Raw genomic sequence first — 16,877 nt, forward strand, 5'->3', positions numbered from 1 at the left:
CTCTGGGTTCAAGCCCTTCCTCCTTGTTATGAAGCTTGTGCATCAGTGATTGCCCTTTTCCTACAAATTAGGTCTCTCCCTCTGAGTTGACTTCTAAGCATTTGCCTATATGACTTTCCCAGAAAAATCCTTACCTATCTCCTAAAGTTTCTTATCAACACTTTCCTATCCCTACCAACAACTTCACTTCCACTATCAAATGTTTTGAAAATATAATAAAACAAATTGCATCCATTAGTTTTGCACCAACACTTCTTGCTAAACTTCTTCCACAGTATGGCCTCCTCTTGGCCGTCAGCTGAAACTTCTCATAAGGTCATCAGTGATTTCCTGATTACCAAGTCTCCCAAACAATTTTTATCCCACTTAAGTCTCCGTCATGGCACTCACTGTCAGTATGGAACATTCCCCTCCTTTCGTCCCTGACACAGCACTGTTTTGATCTCCTATCACTTTGATCACTCTGTTTCCATCTCTGTTACAGATCTCCTATCACTTTGTAGTCTCTCCTTCAAATACCAGCCATTTCCATTACTTCAGTTATTACTCTTTAAGAATGACTCTCTTATCTTGATCACTAAATCCATGATCTCTTCTGAGGCCAAGATTTAAATTTCTGGACAATCTATCAGAATCTGGAACACAAAATATACCAAACAAAATCCAAGATCCATCAGTTTTTCCCCTAAATCACCAATACTGCTATCTTTTCTATAACTTTGGAGGCATCAAAATCTCCTCTTCCATGAATAGGGTGAACTTTCTCCCCTGCCCCACACTTGGTCATTTGCAAAATGCAATGTATTACACCTCCACATTTTCTTCTGAATCAGGTATCTCCCACTCATACTGCCTTATATGAGTTCTTTTTCCTTATTACTACAGCTGCAGCAATTTTTCCTATATTTCCCATTTCATGAGTCTTATTCCAGATAAACTTTCCTAAACACCATATTTTAATTAATTTATTTTTTTAGTGACATATATTATTTGCTTCAGGGGTACATGTCTGTGACTCATCAGTCTTACACAATTCACAGCACTCACCATGGCACATACCTACCCCAATGTCCATAACTCAGCCACTCTATCCCTTCCTCCTGCCCACCAGCCACTCTCAGTTTGTATCCTGAGATTAAGAGTCTCTTATGGGGGCACCTGGGTAGCTCAGTGGGTTAGGCCTCTGCCTTCAGCTTGGGTCATGATCTCAGGGTCCTTAGATTGAGTCCCACATCAGGCTCTCTGCTTAGTTGGGAGCCTGCTGCCCCTTCTCTCTCTGCTTGCCTGTCTGCCTACTTGTGATCTCTCTCTCTCTCTCTCTCTCTGTCAAATAAATGGATGAAATTAAAAAAAAAAAGAGTCTTTTATGATTTGTCTCCCTCTCCAGTCTCATCTTGTTTCATTTTTCTCCCTCCCTACCCTCTATGACCCACTCAACCTGCATCTCAAATTCCTCATATGGTGAGATCATATGATAATTGTCTTTCTCTGGTTGATTAATTTTGCTTAACATAATACCCTGTAGTTCCATCCACATCATTGCAAATGGCAAGATTTCATTTTTTGATGGCTGCATAATATTCCATTGTATATATACACCACATCTTCTTTATCCATTCATCTGTTGACAGACAGCTAGGTTCTTTCCATAGTTTGGCTATTGTGGACGTTGCTGCTACAAACATTCAGGTGCACATGCCCCTTCAGATCACTACATTTGTGTCTTTAGGGTAAATACCCAGTAGTGTGGTCACAGGGTAGTTCTATATTCAAGTTTTTGAGGAACCTCTATACTGTTTTCAAGAGTGGCTGCACCAGCTTGCATTCCTACCAACAGTGTAGGAGGGTTGCCCTTTCTCTGCATCCTGGTCAGCATCTGTTGTTTCCTGACTTGTTAATTTTAGCCATTCTGACTGGTGTGAGGAGGTATCTCACTGTGGTTTTGATTTGTATTTCTCTAATGCTGAGGGATATTGAGCACTTTTTTCATGTGTCTTTTGGCCATTTGGAAGTCTTCTTTGCAGAAATACCTGTTCATGTCTTCTGCCCATTTCTTGATTGGATTATTTGTTCTTTGGGTGTTAAGTTTGATAAGTTCTTTATAGATTTTGGATACTAGCCCTTTATCTGATATGTCATTTGCAAATATCTTCTCCCATTCTTTCAGCTGTCTTTTGGTTTTGTTAACTGTTTTCTTTGCTGTGCAAAAGCTTTTGATCTTGATGAAGTCCAATAGTTCATTTTTGCCTTTGCTTCCCTTGCCTTTGGCGCTATTTCTAGGAAGATGTTGCTGTGGCTGAGGTTGAAATGGTTGCTGCCTGTGTTCTTCTTAAGGATTTTGATGGATTCCTTTCTCACATTGAGGTCTTTCATCCATCTAGAGTCTATTTTTGTGTGTGGTGTAAGGAAATGGTCCAGTTTCATTTTTCTGTGTGTGGCTGTCTAATTTTCCCAACACCATTTGTTGAAGAGACTGTCTTTTTTCCATTGGAGATTCTTTCCTGCTTTGTCAAAGATTAGTTGACCATAGAGTTGAGGGTCTATTTCTGGGCTTATTCTGTTTCATTGATCTATGTGTCTGTTTTTGTGCTAGTACCATACTGTCTTGATGATTACTGCTTTGTAATAGAGCTTGAAGTCTGGAATTGTGATGGTGCCAACTTTGGTTTTCTTTTTCAACATTCCTCTGGCTATTCAGGGTCTTTTCTGATTCCATACAAGTTTTAGAATTATTTGTTCCATTTCTTTGAAAAAAGTTGATGGTATTTTGATGGGGGCTGCTTTAAATGTGTAGATTGCTCTAGGCAGCATAGACATTTTCACAATATTTGTTCTTCCAATCTATGAGCATGGAACATTTTTCCATTTCTTTGTGTCTTCCTCAATTTCTTTCATGAGTGCTTATAGTTTTCTGAGTATAGATTCTTTGCCTCTTTGGTTAGGTTTATTCCTAGATATCCTATGGTTTGGGGTGCAATAATAAATGGGATAAACTCCTTAATTTCTCTTTCCTCTGTCTTGCTGTTTGTGATTCCTGTGTATTGATTTTATATACTGACATTTTACTGAATTCCTACAAGTTCTAGCAATTTTGGAATGCAGTCTTTTGGGGTTTCCACATAAAGTATCATATCATCTGCAAAGAGTGAGAGTTTGACTTCTTTGCTGATTTGGATGCCCTTTATTTTTATTTTTATTTTTATTTTTGTCTGATTGCTGAGGCTAGGACTTCTAGTACTATGTTGAAGAACAGTGGTGATAGTGAACCTTAGTGTCCCTGACCTTAGGGAAAAAGCTCTCAGTTTTTCCCCATTGAGAATGATATTCCCTGTGGGTTTTTTCATAGATGACTTTTATGATATTGAGGTATGTACCCTCTATCTCTACACGGTGAAGAGTTTTGATCAAGAAGGGATGCTGTACTTTGTCAAATGATTTTTCAGCATCTATTGAGAATATCATATGGTTCTTGTTCTTTCTTTTATTAATGTATTGTATCACATTGATTGATTTGCAGATGTTGAACCAACATTGCAGTCCAGAAATAAATCCCACTTGGTCATGGTGAATAATCCTTTTAATGTACTGTTGGATCCTGTTGACTAGTATTTTGGTGAGAATTTTTGCATCTGTGTTCATCAAGGATATTGGTCTGTAATTCTCCTTTTTGATGGGGTCTTTGTCTGGTTTGGGGATCAAGGTAATGCTGGTCTCATAATATGTGTTGGGAAGTTTTCCTTCCATTTTTATTTTTGGAACAGTTTCAGGAGAATAGGTATTAATTCTTCTTTAAATATTTGGTAGAAATCCCCCTGGGAAGCTGTCTGGCCCTGGGCTCTTTTTTGTTGGGAGATTTTTGATGACTGCTTCAATCTCCTTACTGGTTATGGATCTGTTCAGGTTTTCTATTTCTTCCTGGTTCAGTTGTGGTAGTTTATATGTCTCTAGGAGTGTATCCATTTCTTCCAGATTGTCAAATTTGCTGGGTATACTTGCTCATAATATGTTCTTATAATTCTTTGTATTTCTTTGGTGTTGGTTGTGATCTCTCTTTTTTCACTCATGATTTTATTAATTTGGGTCCTTTCTCTTTTCTTTTTGATAAGTCTGACCACGGGTTTATCAATCTTAATTCTTTCAAAGAGCCAGCTCTTAGTTTCACTGATTGTTCTACTGTTCTTTTGGTTTCTATTTCATTGATTTTTGTTCTGATCTTTATTATTTCTCTTCTCCTGATGGGTTTAGGCTTTCTTTGCTGTTCTTTCTCCAGCTCCTTTAGGTGTAGGGTTAAGTTGTGTATTTGAGACCTTCCTTATTTCTTGAGAAAGGTTTGTATTGCTATATGCTTTCTTCTCAGGACCACATTTGCTGTGTCCCAAAAATTTTGAACAGTTGTGTTTTCGTTTTCATTTGTTTCCATGAATTTTCTTTAGAAGGATGCTCTTTAGCCTCCATGTATTTGAGTTCTTTCCAACTTTTCTCTTGTGGTTGAGTTCTAGTTTCAAAGCGCTGGGGTCTGAAAATATGCAGGGAATGAATCCAATCTTTTGGTATCGGTTGAAACCTGATTTGTGACCCAAGATGTGATCTATTCTGGGGAATGTTCCATGTGCAGTCGAGAAGAATGTGTATTCAGTTGCTTTAAAATGGAACACTCTGAATATATCTGTGATGTCCATCTGGACCAGTGTGTCATTTAAAGCCTTTATTTCCTTGTTGATCTTTTGCGTAGATGATCTGTCCATTTCAGTGAGGGGGGTGTTAAAAATATACTACTATTATGTATTATTGTAGATGTGTTTCTTTGATTTTGTTCTTAATTACTTTATATAATTGGCTGTTCCCATGTTAGGGGCATAGATACTTAAAATTCTTAGATCTTCTTGTTGGATATGCTCCCATGTTAGGGGCATAGATACTTAAAATTCTTAGATCTTCTTGTTGGATATATCCATTAAGTATGATATAGTGTCCTTCCTCATTTTTTATTATAGTCTTTGGCTTAAAATCTAATTTATCTGATATAAGGATTGCCACTCCAGCTTTCTTTTGATGTCCTTAGCATGATAAATTGTTTTCCACCTCCTCACTTTAAATCTGGAGGTGTCTTTGAGTCTAAAATGAGTTTCTTGCAGACAGTATATCAATGGGTGTTGGTTTTTTATCCATTCTGATACACTGTGACTTTTGATTGGGGCATTTAGCCCATTTAAATTCACGGTAACCAAAATAAATAAATAAATAAATTCACAGTAACTATTGAAAGATATGAATTTAGTGCCATTGTATTGCCCATAAGATGACCATTACAGAATTTACTATTGTATATTCTGGTCTGTTACTTTTAGGCTCTCTCTTTGCTTAGAAAACCCCTTTCAATATTTCCTATAGGGCTGGTTTGGTGTTTGCATATTCTTTTTTTTTTTTTTTTAAGATTCTATTTATTTATTTGACAGAGATCACAAGTAGGCAGAGAGGCAGGCAGAGAGAGAGGAAGGGAAGCAAACTCCTTGCTGAGCAGAGAGCCTGATGTGGGTTTTGATCCCAGGACCCTGGGATCATGACCTGAGCCAAAGGCAGAGGTTTTAACCCACTGAGCCACCTAGGCACCCTGGCATTTACATATTCTTTTTGTTTTTGTTTGTCCTGGAAGATTTTTATCTCTCCTTTTATTTTCAATGACAGTATAGCTGGATATAGTATTTTTGGGTGCATATTTTTCACATTTAGTGCTCTGAATATATCATGCCAGTCCTTTCTGGCCTGCCAGGTCTCTGGGTGTAGGTCTGTTGCCAATCTAATATTTCTACTGTGTATGTTACAGACCTCTTGTCCCAAGATGCTTTTAGGATTTTCTATTTGTCACTGAAACTTGTAAGTTTTACTATTAGATGACATAGTGTTGACCTATTTTTATTGACTTTGAGGGGGGGTTTTTGTGCCTCCTAGATTTTGATGCTTGTTCCTTTTGCCAAATTTGGGAAATTCTCTGCTATTTATATTACTACATTACTGCTAAAATATGCTCCAATATACCTTCTGCCCTTCTCTTTCTTTCTTCTTCTTCTGGGATTCCAATTATTCTAGTATTGTTTTGTCTTATGGTATCACTTATCTCTTGAATTATCCCCTTGTGGTGCAGTAGTTGTTTATCTCTCTTTTTCTCAGCTTCTTTATTCTTTATTTATCATTTGAGCTTCTGTATCACTGATTCTCTCTTCTGCCTCATTTATCCTAGCAGAAAGAGCCTCCATTTTTTATTGCATCTCATGAATAGCTTTTTTAATTTCAATGCCATTAAATTTTAGTTCTTTTATTTCTCCAGAAAGGGATCCTCTAGTATCTTCCATGCTTTTTCCAAGTCCACCTCGCACCTTGATAATCATCATTCTGAACTCTAGTTCTGACATAGTACTAATGTCCATTATTGATTATGTCCCTAGCCATCAATACTGCCTCTTGGGGGTGCCTGGGTGGCTCAGTGGGTTAAAGCCTCTGTCTTTGGCTCAGGTCATGATCTCAGGGTCCTGGGATCGAGCCTTGCAAATGGCTCTCTGCTCAGCAAGGAGTCTGCTTCCTCCTCTCTCTTGCCTGCCTCTCTGCCTACTTTTGATCTCTTCCTGTCAAATAAATAAATAAAATCTTAAAAAAAAAAAAAAAACTGCCTCTTTTTTTTTTTTTTTGAGATGAGTTTTTCTGCCTTGTCACTTTATCCAGATAAGAATAAGTGAATGAGATAACAAAATACTAAAAGGATAGGAATGACCCCAGAGAAATATACAGTAACTTAATTGGAAGACACCCTAAATGGGGAGAAGAAAGGAGGGGGAAAAATATATATATATATATTAGACTGGTCAATAGAAGAGAGCCACACACTTGATTTGGTGTATTTTGGTCTGTTAGAAGAAACTGCTTCCTAAAAAGAAAGAAGAAGATATAGATATAGATAGATATAGATATAGATATATAGATAGATACATATATGTAAATATGATGAAGGGATGGAATATGACTGTAAAGATGAAAATTTTAATAAGATTCTAAAAAAGGAGTTGATAAGGTAAGAAGTTGGTTAAAAAAAGAAAAAAAAAGAGGAAAGAATGTGATCAGGCTGGAGACTAGAACAAAGACATGTGCTAGATTTGGGGTGTATTTTGATCTGTTAGAAGAAACTGTATCACAAAATTTTAAAGAAAGAAAAACATATGTATACAGAAAATAAGGTTAAATGCAATGAAGGTATAGAATATGACTATAATAATGAAAATTTTAAAAGATTTTTAAAAAGATATTGATAAGTTAAATTAGTTAAAAACATTAAAATAGGAAAGAGTAAAAATTTAAAAAATAGAATAAGAAAAAAATAAAATTAAAAAAATTTAACTTTGAAAGACTAAAGAATCATGGGGAAAAAGCCATGAATTCTATGTGCTATATTCCCGTAGCTCTGAAGTTTTGCAGTTCTCATTGATCAGTGAACTTTGTCTTGGCTGGATGTTCTTGTTGATCTTCTGGGAGAGGGGCCTGTTGCAGTGATTTTCTTTTTTTAAAGATTTTATTTATTTATTTGACAGAGGGAGATCACAAGTAGGCAGAGAGGCAGGCAGAGAGAGAGAGGAGGAAGCAGGCTCCCCACTGAGCAGAGAGCCCGATGCGGGACTCGATCCCAGGACCCTGAGATCATGACCTGAGCCGAAGGCAGCAGCTTAACCCACTGAGCCACCCAGGTGCCCTGTTGCAGTGATTTTCAAATGTCTTTGCTGGAGACAGAATTGCACCGCCCTTGCCAGGGGCCAGGATAAGCAATCTGCTCAGGTTTAGGTTCGCTCTCAGGAGCTTTTGTTCCCTGAATGCTTTCCGTAGAGCTTTGGAGGAGGAGAATGAAAATAGTGGCCTCCCAGTCTCCCACCCCGGAGGAGCCAAGAGCTTGGGCCACACTCCTCAGTGCACCCTCAGAGAAAAGCAGTCAATTCTTCCCATCTCCCTGGTCTCCAGCTGCACTCCAAGCTAACTCAGCTTGTGACCAAGTGTTTCTATCTCTGGGGCACAGCCCCATTTGGAGTCTCCAAACCCAGCAGATTCCTGCCCAGTGCTCCTATGCCACTCTTCCTAGAAGACGAAGGTGAGTCTCCCTAGATCTGCCACTTGTGGTGTCCCTGCTTGAAGTGCAGTGGCCCAACTGTGACTTGGATCATGGTTTAAGGTAACCCCGAGCTGAGAGCTCACTCCTCCACTCCGTCTCTGCTGCCAGCTTCCCCACTCCGATACGTGGGAGCTCTGCCACACTCAGGCACCCCCGATCCTTCTGTGGCCCCATGGGACCTGAGACCACACTGTCCCCATGAGGACTCCACTCCCACTTAGCCCCTGGAGCAATGTCCCTAAGTGGAGCCAACTTCTAAAATTCCCGATTTTGTGTTCTGCTGCTCCACCACTTGCTGGGCACCTGCCCTCCTACTGCGGTCTATCTTCCCATCGCTTCTGATTCACTTCTCCACACATCCTACCTTCCAGAAAGTGGTCACTTTTCTGCTCCTAGAATTGCTGCACTTCTTCTCTTTGATCTCCTGTTGAGTTTGTAGGTGTTGGGAATGGTTTGATAATCAGCTAGTTCAACTCCTGGGACCGGATGACATCTAGGTTTCCTCCTCCAGCTGTTTCTATGCCTTGGTCATGTTAGTTTACCTATAAAAAATGTCATGCTTTTCAAACACATCCTGTTGGAATTGTACCTTTGCCTCAGGAATGTTTTCAATGTACCTTTTTTTGTGGACCTTTTATAGTTTGAGGTGTAGCCAGCCTTTTTATGGTCCTCTATATCTTACTCCTACTCTGTTTTAGAACATAACCATTTGTAGATGTGCTACTTCTCACCCCTGATGTCTGATCCTCACTATAGATTGTGTCTTTAATACTATTACCAAGAACTTTGCTAATTCCTGCAGGTTCAAAGATGAATTAAAATTTTTATAATTTCCCTGGGAAATTCAGAATTTCCTTACCCAAAGGAAGCTTGTATTTATGCGGTTTTTAAAAAAAGATTTATTTATTTATTTATTTGACAGAGAGAGGGGGGGGGAGAGATCACAAGTAGGCAGAGAGACAGGCAGAGAGAGAGAGGAAGGGAAGCAGGCTCCCTGCTGAGCAGAGAGCCCGATGCAGGACTCGATCCCAGAACCCTGAGATCATGACCTGAGCTGAAGACAGCGGCTCAACCCACTGAGCCACCCAGGTGCCCCTATTTATGCGTTTTTTAAAAAGATTTTTATTTATTTATTTGACAGATGAAGATCAAAAGTAGGCAGAGAGGCAGGCAGAGAAAGAGGGGGAAGCAGGCTCCCCATCAAATAGAGAGCCCAATGCGGGGCTTGATCCCAGGACATGGGGATCATGACCTGAGCCGAAGGCAGAGGCTTTAACCCACTGAGCCACCCAGGCGCCCCTATGTTTTTCATCTTCATTCCCCAGTGAAGGTTTCTCATTTATGTGAAAAGTGATTGAGTTCCTACATTCACTCCTTTAAGGGTGGAGAACATAGAGAAGGGGGGCCCATCTTTACCACCATGACCGGGGAAAGTGTGTCCTCCAATCCCCACACTGGAATTCAGAAGGCAAATCGTTGCACTAGAGGGGAGAACACAGACTAGTGATAGAAAAAGACCCCAGTACACCCAGTTACAAGGTTGTTTGACAAACACTATGGGTGAAGTCTGTGCTGTGGGCATCATCTCCATCATGGTGTGGGAGAATGAAAGAAGAAATCTGAGGGCAGGATGAAAGACCTCAGCAGCCACTCAACTCAATCAGGTTTTCTCACTGTGATTTCATTTATCATTCTGAAACACAAAATGCAGCACTGTGCCTTTTCCAAACACTCAGCATAGTCACATTCTCTTAAAAGTACTTAGAGAAATGGCAATATTTTTTTTAAAAATTATGTTATTGTTTCATATGGTCTGAATATGGAGGCTCTTCTCTCTCCTCCTCCAAGTCCTCGAGTTGTTATATTGGTCTCCTCCCAGCAACACACAGCTGCTTGTGGAAATCTGAGTCCCACCATTAGTGGGAGTGGTGCGACATCCAAGAATAGAAAACAGAATTGTATATCAGAGCACATACAAGTTGAATGGCCAAGTCACTGAACTTCATCTGAGTTTAGTTTGTTAAAAAAAAAGAAAAAAGAATAGCAATAATGCTTACTCCTTATTTATGAATTTATGAAGAAGGTGGGAAATAGTACTCATTAAGATTATGCTAAGAGGCTGGCACAGTTGATAGAGTATGTGACTCTTGATCTCAGGGTTGTGAGTTCAAGTCCCAAACTGGGCATAGAGCTTACTTAAAAAAAAAAAAAGAAAGAAAAGAAAAAAGTTTATGCTCAGGACCAGATGTTGCTCCAGGTGATTTGTATGGTTAATTCATTTAATCTTCATAAATAGATACAAGGTAGGTAGTATTATTATTGTTTTCATTTTGACAGAAGAAAATAAGGTTCAGGAGAATTAAGTAACTTGCCCAAGGTACAGAAGTACCAAGCAGAGTATCCAGGATAAACCTGTCCCAAAGAAATCATTCTTTTCCATTGCTGCATTCAGCCACTCCCAATCACAGCCTTACTTAAAAATGGCGGGGTTATTCATACCCCAAATTAAGAATCAGGAGTGTGTTACTTGCTTCACAGGACACTCTATCCCCCAAGCTTCCATTTCCTTTCTTTGGGAAATTTTACTCATCTACTCAAATATTAAACCTCTTTCAAAACTTTCCCAGCTCTCTCTCTGCTCCCCAGGCTCAAATTATATAGGGTGAGACCATCTTCCAGGCTACCTATATGCAATAACCACACAATTTCAGTTATTGTTTTAAAGCCACAGACTAATGTGATACCTAGCATAGAGTAAGCGCTCTGTAGAAGTTTTATAAGTGAATGAATAAGTGAAGTTTAACAGTATATAAGTAATTTAATATCTCCAGATATCAATTTTCTCCATCTTTAAAATAGATGACTAGTCTCTCATATGCCACAGGCATATCATGAGAATTCAATGAAACATGTTGTCTTCATAAAGATAAAACTGTAAGATGAGGTCAAGCAGTTGTTACCTTTGCAAAGAGAAAAAGACTCCCCCCACACAGAAAACAGACCAATAATGAGGAGTTTTTCATTCATATTAATCCATGGGAGCTCTCTAAGTGATGTGATTACAAGACCGCTCCACTCTGGAAGAAGAAAAGAGAAAAGAAGATGAAAGGGATGGGGAAGGAAGGAAAGGAAGAGTGAGAGAAAACACAAATTATACTGGTTTTTTTCTTATTTACTTACTTAGATTCCGTACTTTTCTATAATACTTGAAGCTTTGTGAGTAAAGGGGTCATACCTACTTTTTCTTACATATAAACACACACATGCACACACACACACACACACACACACACACACACACCCAGAAACATTCTAGGACTTCACATAAGGAGTCATTAACTTTCTGATTGATTTGCACATCAAAGTGTCTTTTGATGGTGAAGATCTTATAGGAAGAAATTAAGTCTCTAAGACTTGGAAGACAAAGAGCCTTGGGTTGCAGTCATAGTTCTGCCATATACAAGTTGACTGAGCAAGTCATTTAACTTTTCTTGTAGTTATTTCCTCAAAAACAAAAGAGAGAGAGAGAGAGAATAGTGTCTACTCCTTAAAATCTTTGTGAGGATTAAATGAGTTAATCCATACAAAGTGCATAGAATTGTCCTGGGGCCAAAGCACCTCAAATATTATGATCATGGTAAAGACAATGGTGTTGGTGATGAAAAGGGTAACAAAGGTGTTGACAAATCATGAAAAGTTGATTATTTCTCATCATGCTGAAGTCAATAGCTGGGTACATCTCTGTAAGGACTAAAGAAAAATCTAAACAGGAGCCTAACACATTGGTTTTATAAGACTTTACAAAATTCAAAACATATCCATGCATTAGTTCATTTGTGCTTCCAGTAACTCTGAAAGGCAGACAGAGAGAGAAAATTGGTTCGGAGTGGTCAAGTGAAATGTCAGTACTATCTGCAAGCCTAAAGAGGCCTGAGACAGACCTCCTGTCCCCAATCTGGGGGTCATTTTGTGGTTTCTTTTTCTCCTTCTTCACTATTATTTCTGATAAGCATCAGGTCATCAGGGCTTAGGTGTTAGTTCTGCACCAAACATCAGAATAACCAGAGTATTAATTTATCAGCAAAGGCAATAATGACACTTATTTCTCCAAAAGTCTTTTTCCTTCTGTCTAGCCTAAGATCACCAGCCAGAAATGCATAATAAGTTATGCCAGACTAAGAGCAATACTTAAAATATAACATTTCTTCTGAGAAGCTTGAAGTACCTTATCACCAATTGTATTTTCTTTTTCCCCATTCAAATGTCTGGTTGAGTATAACTACCTATTGACAGCTTTCTCATGGATGTGTACCATGGGTTTCCTGAAGATTGGTGAAGGTCAGCAACACCAGCTTCTCTTGCACACAGGGCATGTTATGAGGTCTTATGGGTCTCTCCTGGATCTTAGGAGTGTTCTAGCTTCCCTAATCATTCAGATGAAATTCAGTTCAATTCAACAAACCTGCCAGGTTCTCTGTCATGTGCAGATCCAGGAAGGGATTGCATACTCTGGTCATAATATCACCATTTCCTGTCCTAATCCCAAACTTCCTTTGGCTGGTAACAGTAACCACACAGCTGGCAGTCTGATGAGGGAGCAATGTAGGGGAGCCTGATATCTCCCAGTCCCACATGTGCTCCTCAGCCACAATTTAAAATAAACTTTTTTTTTTTTAACTCTCCTTGTCTCATGGGTTATGCACTATTTTTCAAAGTCCATTTAGGATAGCAAAAGCAGGTCACTTGACTTGCTTACATTGGGCTCTGATTTCTACATCTTGACTCTTAGTTCGGGTATGTGTTGATCTTGAAATGCATCAAGAAGGGGCCCACAGCATCTCTCCCATCTGTAGCTCTCCTGTTCCTCTCCACCCCCTACTCTTCAGGAGACAATTTTGCCTCCTTCACTAAGATCCATACGTGTATCCTAAGGTCTCTCTCTCTCTTTACTCAGTGTCACTGCCTCTACGACTATTCTAATTTCTCCCCATAATTGTAGTGAAATGGATTTCTTTCCTTAGGAAAAGTAACATTTTCATGCATATCTCAGATGCCATTCCTCTTTCCTTGTCAGAGTCCTTCTCTCTGCTCTACTTCAAAATCTTTAAACACCACAGGCCCCATACACTTCTCTCCTCTTCTGCAATCTCTGAGCACAGTTGGCTGGAGTATTCTGTGAGGAGGAGTGTCCTCCCATTTCTCTGATTATTTTTTTTAAATTTTATTTATTTATTTGATAGTGAGAGGCACAGCAAGAGAGGGAATACAAGCAGGGGGAGTGGGAAAGGTAGAAGCAGGCTTCCCGCTGAGGAGAGAGCCTGATGCAAGGCTTGATCCCAGGACTTGGGGATCATGACCTGAGCTGAAGGCAGACACTTAATGACTGAGCCACCCAGGCTCCCCTCTCTGATTAATTTTTTTTTTCCTGTTCCCTCTATTGATTATTTCCTGGGCTCCTCATCCTCTCCGTACTATTCTCACTTGTTCATTCATCCATTTATTCATTCATTCAGGATTCAGGATTCATAGAGGATCTAATAATCTGCCTGGTACCAAACTGAGCATAGGAGTACAGCAGCAAGCAGAGCCAACATGGCTGCTTTCATGAAGCACATATCCTGATAGGAGAAACCAGAAAATAAGCAAGTGCATTAAATTTCAAATAAAATAATTTTGGATAGTAAGAGAAGATATAAAGAACAAGAGGCAGGATAATGACATAGAGAGTAGCTTCAGGTGGGGAAACTGAACAGGAGCATGTCCGGGAGTGCCACTCTAAGGAGAAGTCATCTGAGGCAAGACCCTAATGATAAGAAACCAGCCAGAGGATAAAGAGCATTCTGGGAAGAGGGGACATCTGGCACAAAGGCTCTGTGATGGGAAAAAGCTTAATAAGCTTGTGTAATGGAACATTGTGAACAAGACAGGGAATGGTAGACACAAGTGTGAAGATCTAGCCAGGCCTCAGGGCAGATGAGGAGTCTAGATTTTATTAAATGCAATGAAATGCCATTGAAGGGCTTTAAGCAAGGAAGATACATGATCTTATAAAATACAAAATACAAAAAATACAATATAATACAAAATACAAAAAAAAAATCCTCTGGCTGCTGTTTTTAGACTAGAATGGATGGTTTCATCATCATCTGTAAGGGGAAGATGATCTTCAGATTGGGAAAGGTTAAACACAAAACAGTAAAAAAAGCATTGAAGCCAAAATGGCAGAAAAGAGGAAGGCATAACTTAAACAATTAAAATGAATTAAAAACTCTTAGAACAAAGCAGAAGTTTACTTCAGGGAACTTAAGGTACTTGCCAAGTGACAGAGAGCCACTGCCAAAAAATCAAAGGAAATGTCAGAAAACTGAAAAGACCAAATGCTCCCATCTTCAATAGAAGAGAGAATTTCACATGCAGACTAAAGGCAAGCACTCTGTTCCTAAAAATCTCATGTAAAATCCTCAAAGTGACTGAAATGGGACTGGTAAACATTTAGAAAAGAACACTGTGATTATTTCCTAATAGCACAAATGGATGTAAGAAAGATTATGTAAAATTAAACCAGTTCCCACTGTGGTAGTGATGATGGTTGTGGGGGTGGTGGTTGACAGATTTTTCAGACTGAAAATATCTCAGTTGCTCTATATATTTGGATGGGACCTTCAATAAAATCATGGAATCTCAAAGGTTCTTGGAACTTCGTCAGTAATTTATTCCAAATGTCTAACCTATAGAAGATTCTTTTCCCCCTGCACCATCCCAGTAATTTTTTAGAGAACAACTTCTTGAACATAACAAAAGATAATTCCTTCCACTTTGGAATTGTTTGAAATATATTGCTGAAAATCTATTTCCATGTAAATGTAAACCATCGATCCTACCTCTTTTCTCTGGACCATTGTCGATGTAATTTTTCTCCCATGTGTCCTTTGTGTTAAGTTTTCAGGATGTGTCATGCTATAAGTATGGAAAACAGAGAGAGATACCTTCAGTATTTATTTGTGATTGAACAATCATACCAAAAGGTCTAATTAGGAGCTCATTGTCACGCTAGAGTGAGGTCTCTAGAATCATGTTGAAGGACTCTTCTTTGTTTATTTCCCCCCCTATTAAAAAAAAAAAACCTAAATTTGGATCAGGTGATTGTCAAGCCTAGAGGTAAAACAAAGCTGAAGAAGAGAGATATGTTGGATGATTGAATTTGGATTCAATAAGAGTATTAACAGGATGTGACAATTAGTTGAAGCTGATAAATTTTAACAGCAATAAAGTAGTTCCATAATCATTTTTCCAAAATTCCCCATATAACTAAAAATGACTCTGCAACAATTCAAGTGAAAAATACTTTGGAATTTTAATTGACAACAAGCTCATTTTGAGTGAGATATGGCAGCAAATGTATTTGAATCGACATACCTTCTGAAGCAGGTGTGGCCATAATTCCCCTGGATTTATGCTGGTCAGACCACAGGGGGAACATTATTTCCTGTTATAAATGTCACTTTGAGAATCATGCTGACAAACTAAAAATCCTCCTGAGAAAGTGAAAAGAACAGTTTGAGGACCCCTTCATGGAGTGTGGGAAGGGAAGAGGAATGTACAGAATTTGACTGAATGTAAAGAAAAACTTCTTTAAACAGTAGAAGGGACAGGTACCTGGGTGGGCTCACTTAGCTAAGCATCTGCCTTCAGCTCAGGTCTTGATCCCAGGGTGCTGGAATTCAGTCCTCCATAGTCCCTGCTCAGTGGGGAGTCTACCTCTCCCTCTGCCCCTCCCCCCTGCTCATGCTCTCTCTTTTGCTCTCTCCTTCAAATAAAAAAATAAAATCTTCTTTTTAAAAGATTTTTGTTTTGTTTTGTTTTGTTTTTGACAGAGAGAGAGAGTGAGAGGGGCAGAGGAAGAAGCAGACTCCCCGGGCGGAGCAGGGAGACTCTGGGATCACGACCTGAGCTGAAAGCAGACGCATAACCAACTGAGCCACCCAGGCACCCCCCAAAATAAAATCTTTTCTTAAAAATCAGAAGGGACTAACTTGGGAAGTAGTAAGCTCTTACCCCTAAAAAGGGTCGAGCCTATTCATCAGGAATGTTCTTGGGGAATTCATGAATTGAACAAGTTGAATTAAGTCAACTTTAATTTCTCTTCCAAGCTTAATACACTGTGCTTTAAGGGCTGGCCTTCAAAACAACATAGAGTTTATGGCCGGTGGCTCCCTGCCCAGGAAGAAGACCCGATCTTGGCGACCTTCTGCTATTCTGTCATATGTTAGGAAAGAGAATTTCCTGCCTATGGTTCGTTTACAGTCAGCTGTTACTCTCCCGTTCTTTTTTGGAATATTGGTGTCAAGCTTCCCCTTTTGGAAAGGGAGCAGGAGGGAGTAAGAAGGGAGAGGGGGAGATTTTTGTATTAATCTTTCATTTCAGTTCCAGGCATTCTTAATTGAGTGGTTATAACAAATCTGAGTTTGAATTTAAAGTTTCAGGTTTCCCTTCCAGAGATGGGGCGGGGGCGCTGAAACAACTGTTAGGACTAGGGAGTGGCTAATAGTTGGAAGAAGCCAAACCACAGCTGTCTTCTTTTAAACTAAAAAAAGAAAAGAAAAAAAGCGATTAGAGCAGGAGGGAGCTGCCCCCACCCACAGCACCGCTCTTGGGCTAACCTTTGGGTCACCTCCCTGGACGAAGAGGTGAACATGGGAACGGGTGCACCTCACTCCTCTCCGCTCCTCCT

The sequence above is a fragment of the Mustela nigripes genome, chromosome 1 (assembly GCF_022355385.1).
Source record: "Mustela nigripes isolate SB6536 chromosome 1, MUSNIG.SB6536, whole genome shotgun sequence".
NCBI lineage: Eukaryota > Metazoa > Chordata > Mammalia > Carnivora > Mustelidae > Mustela > Mustela nigripes.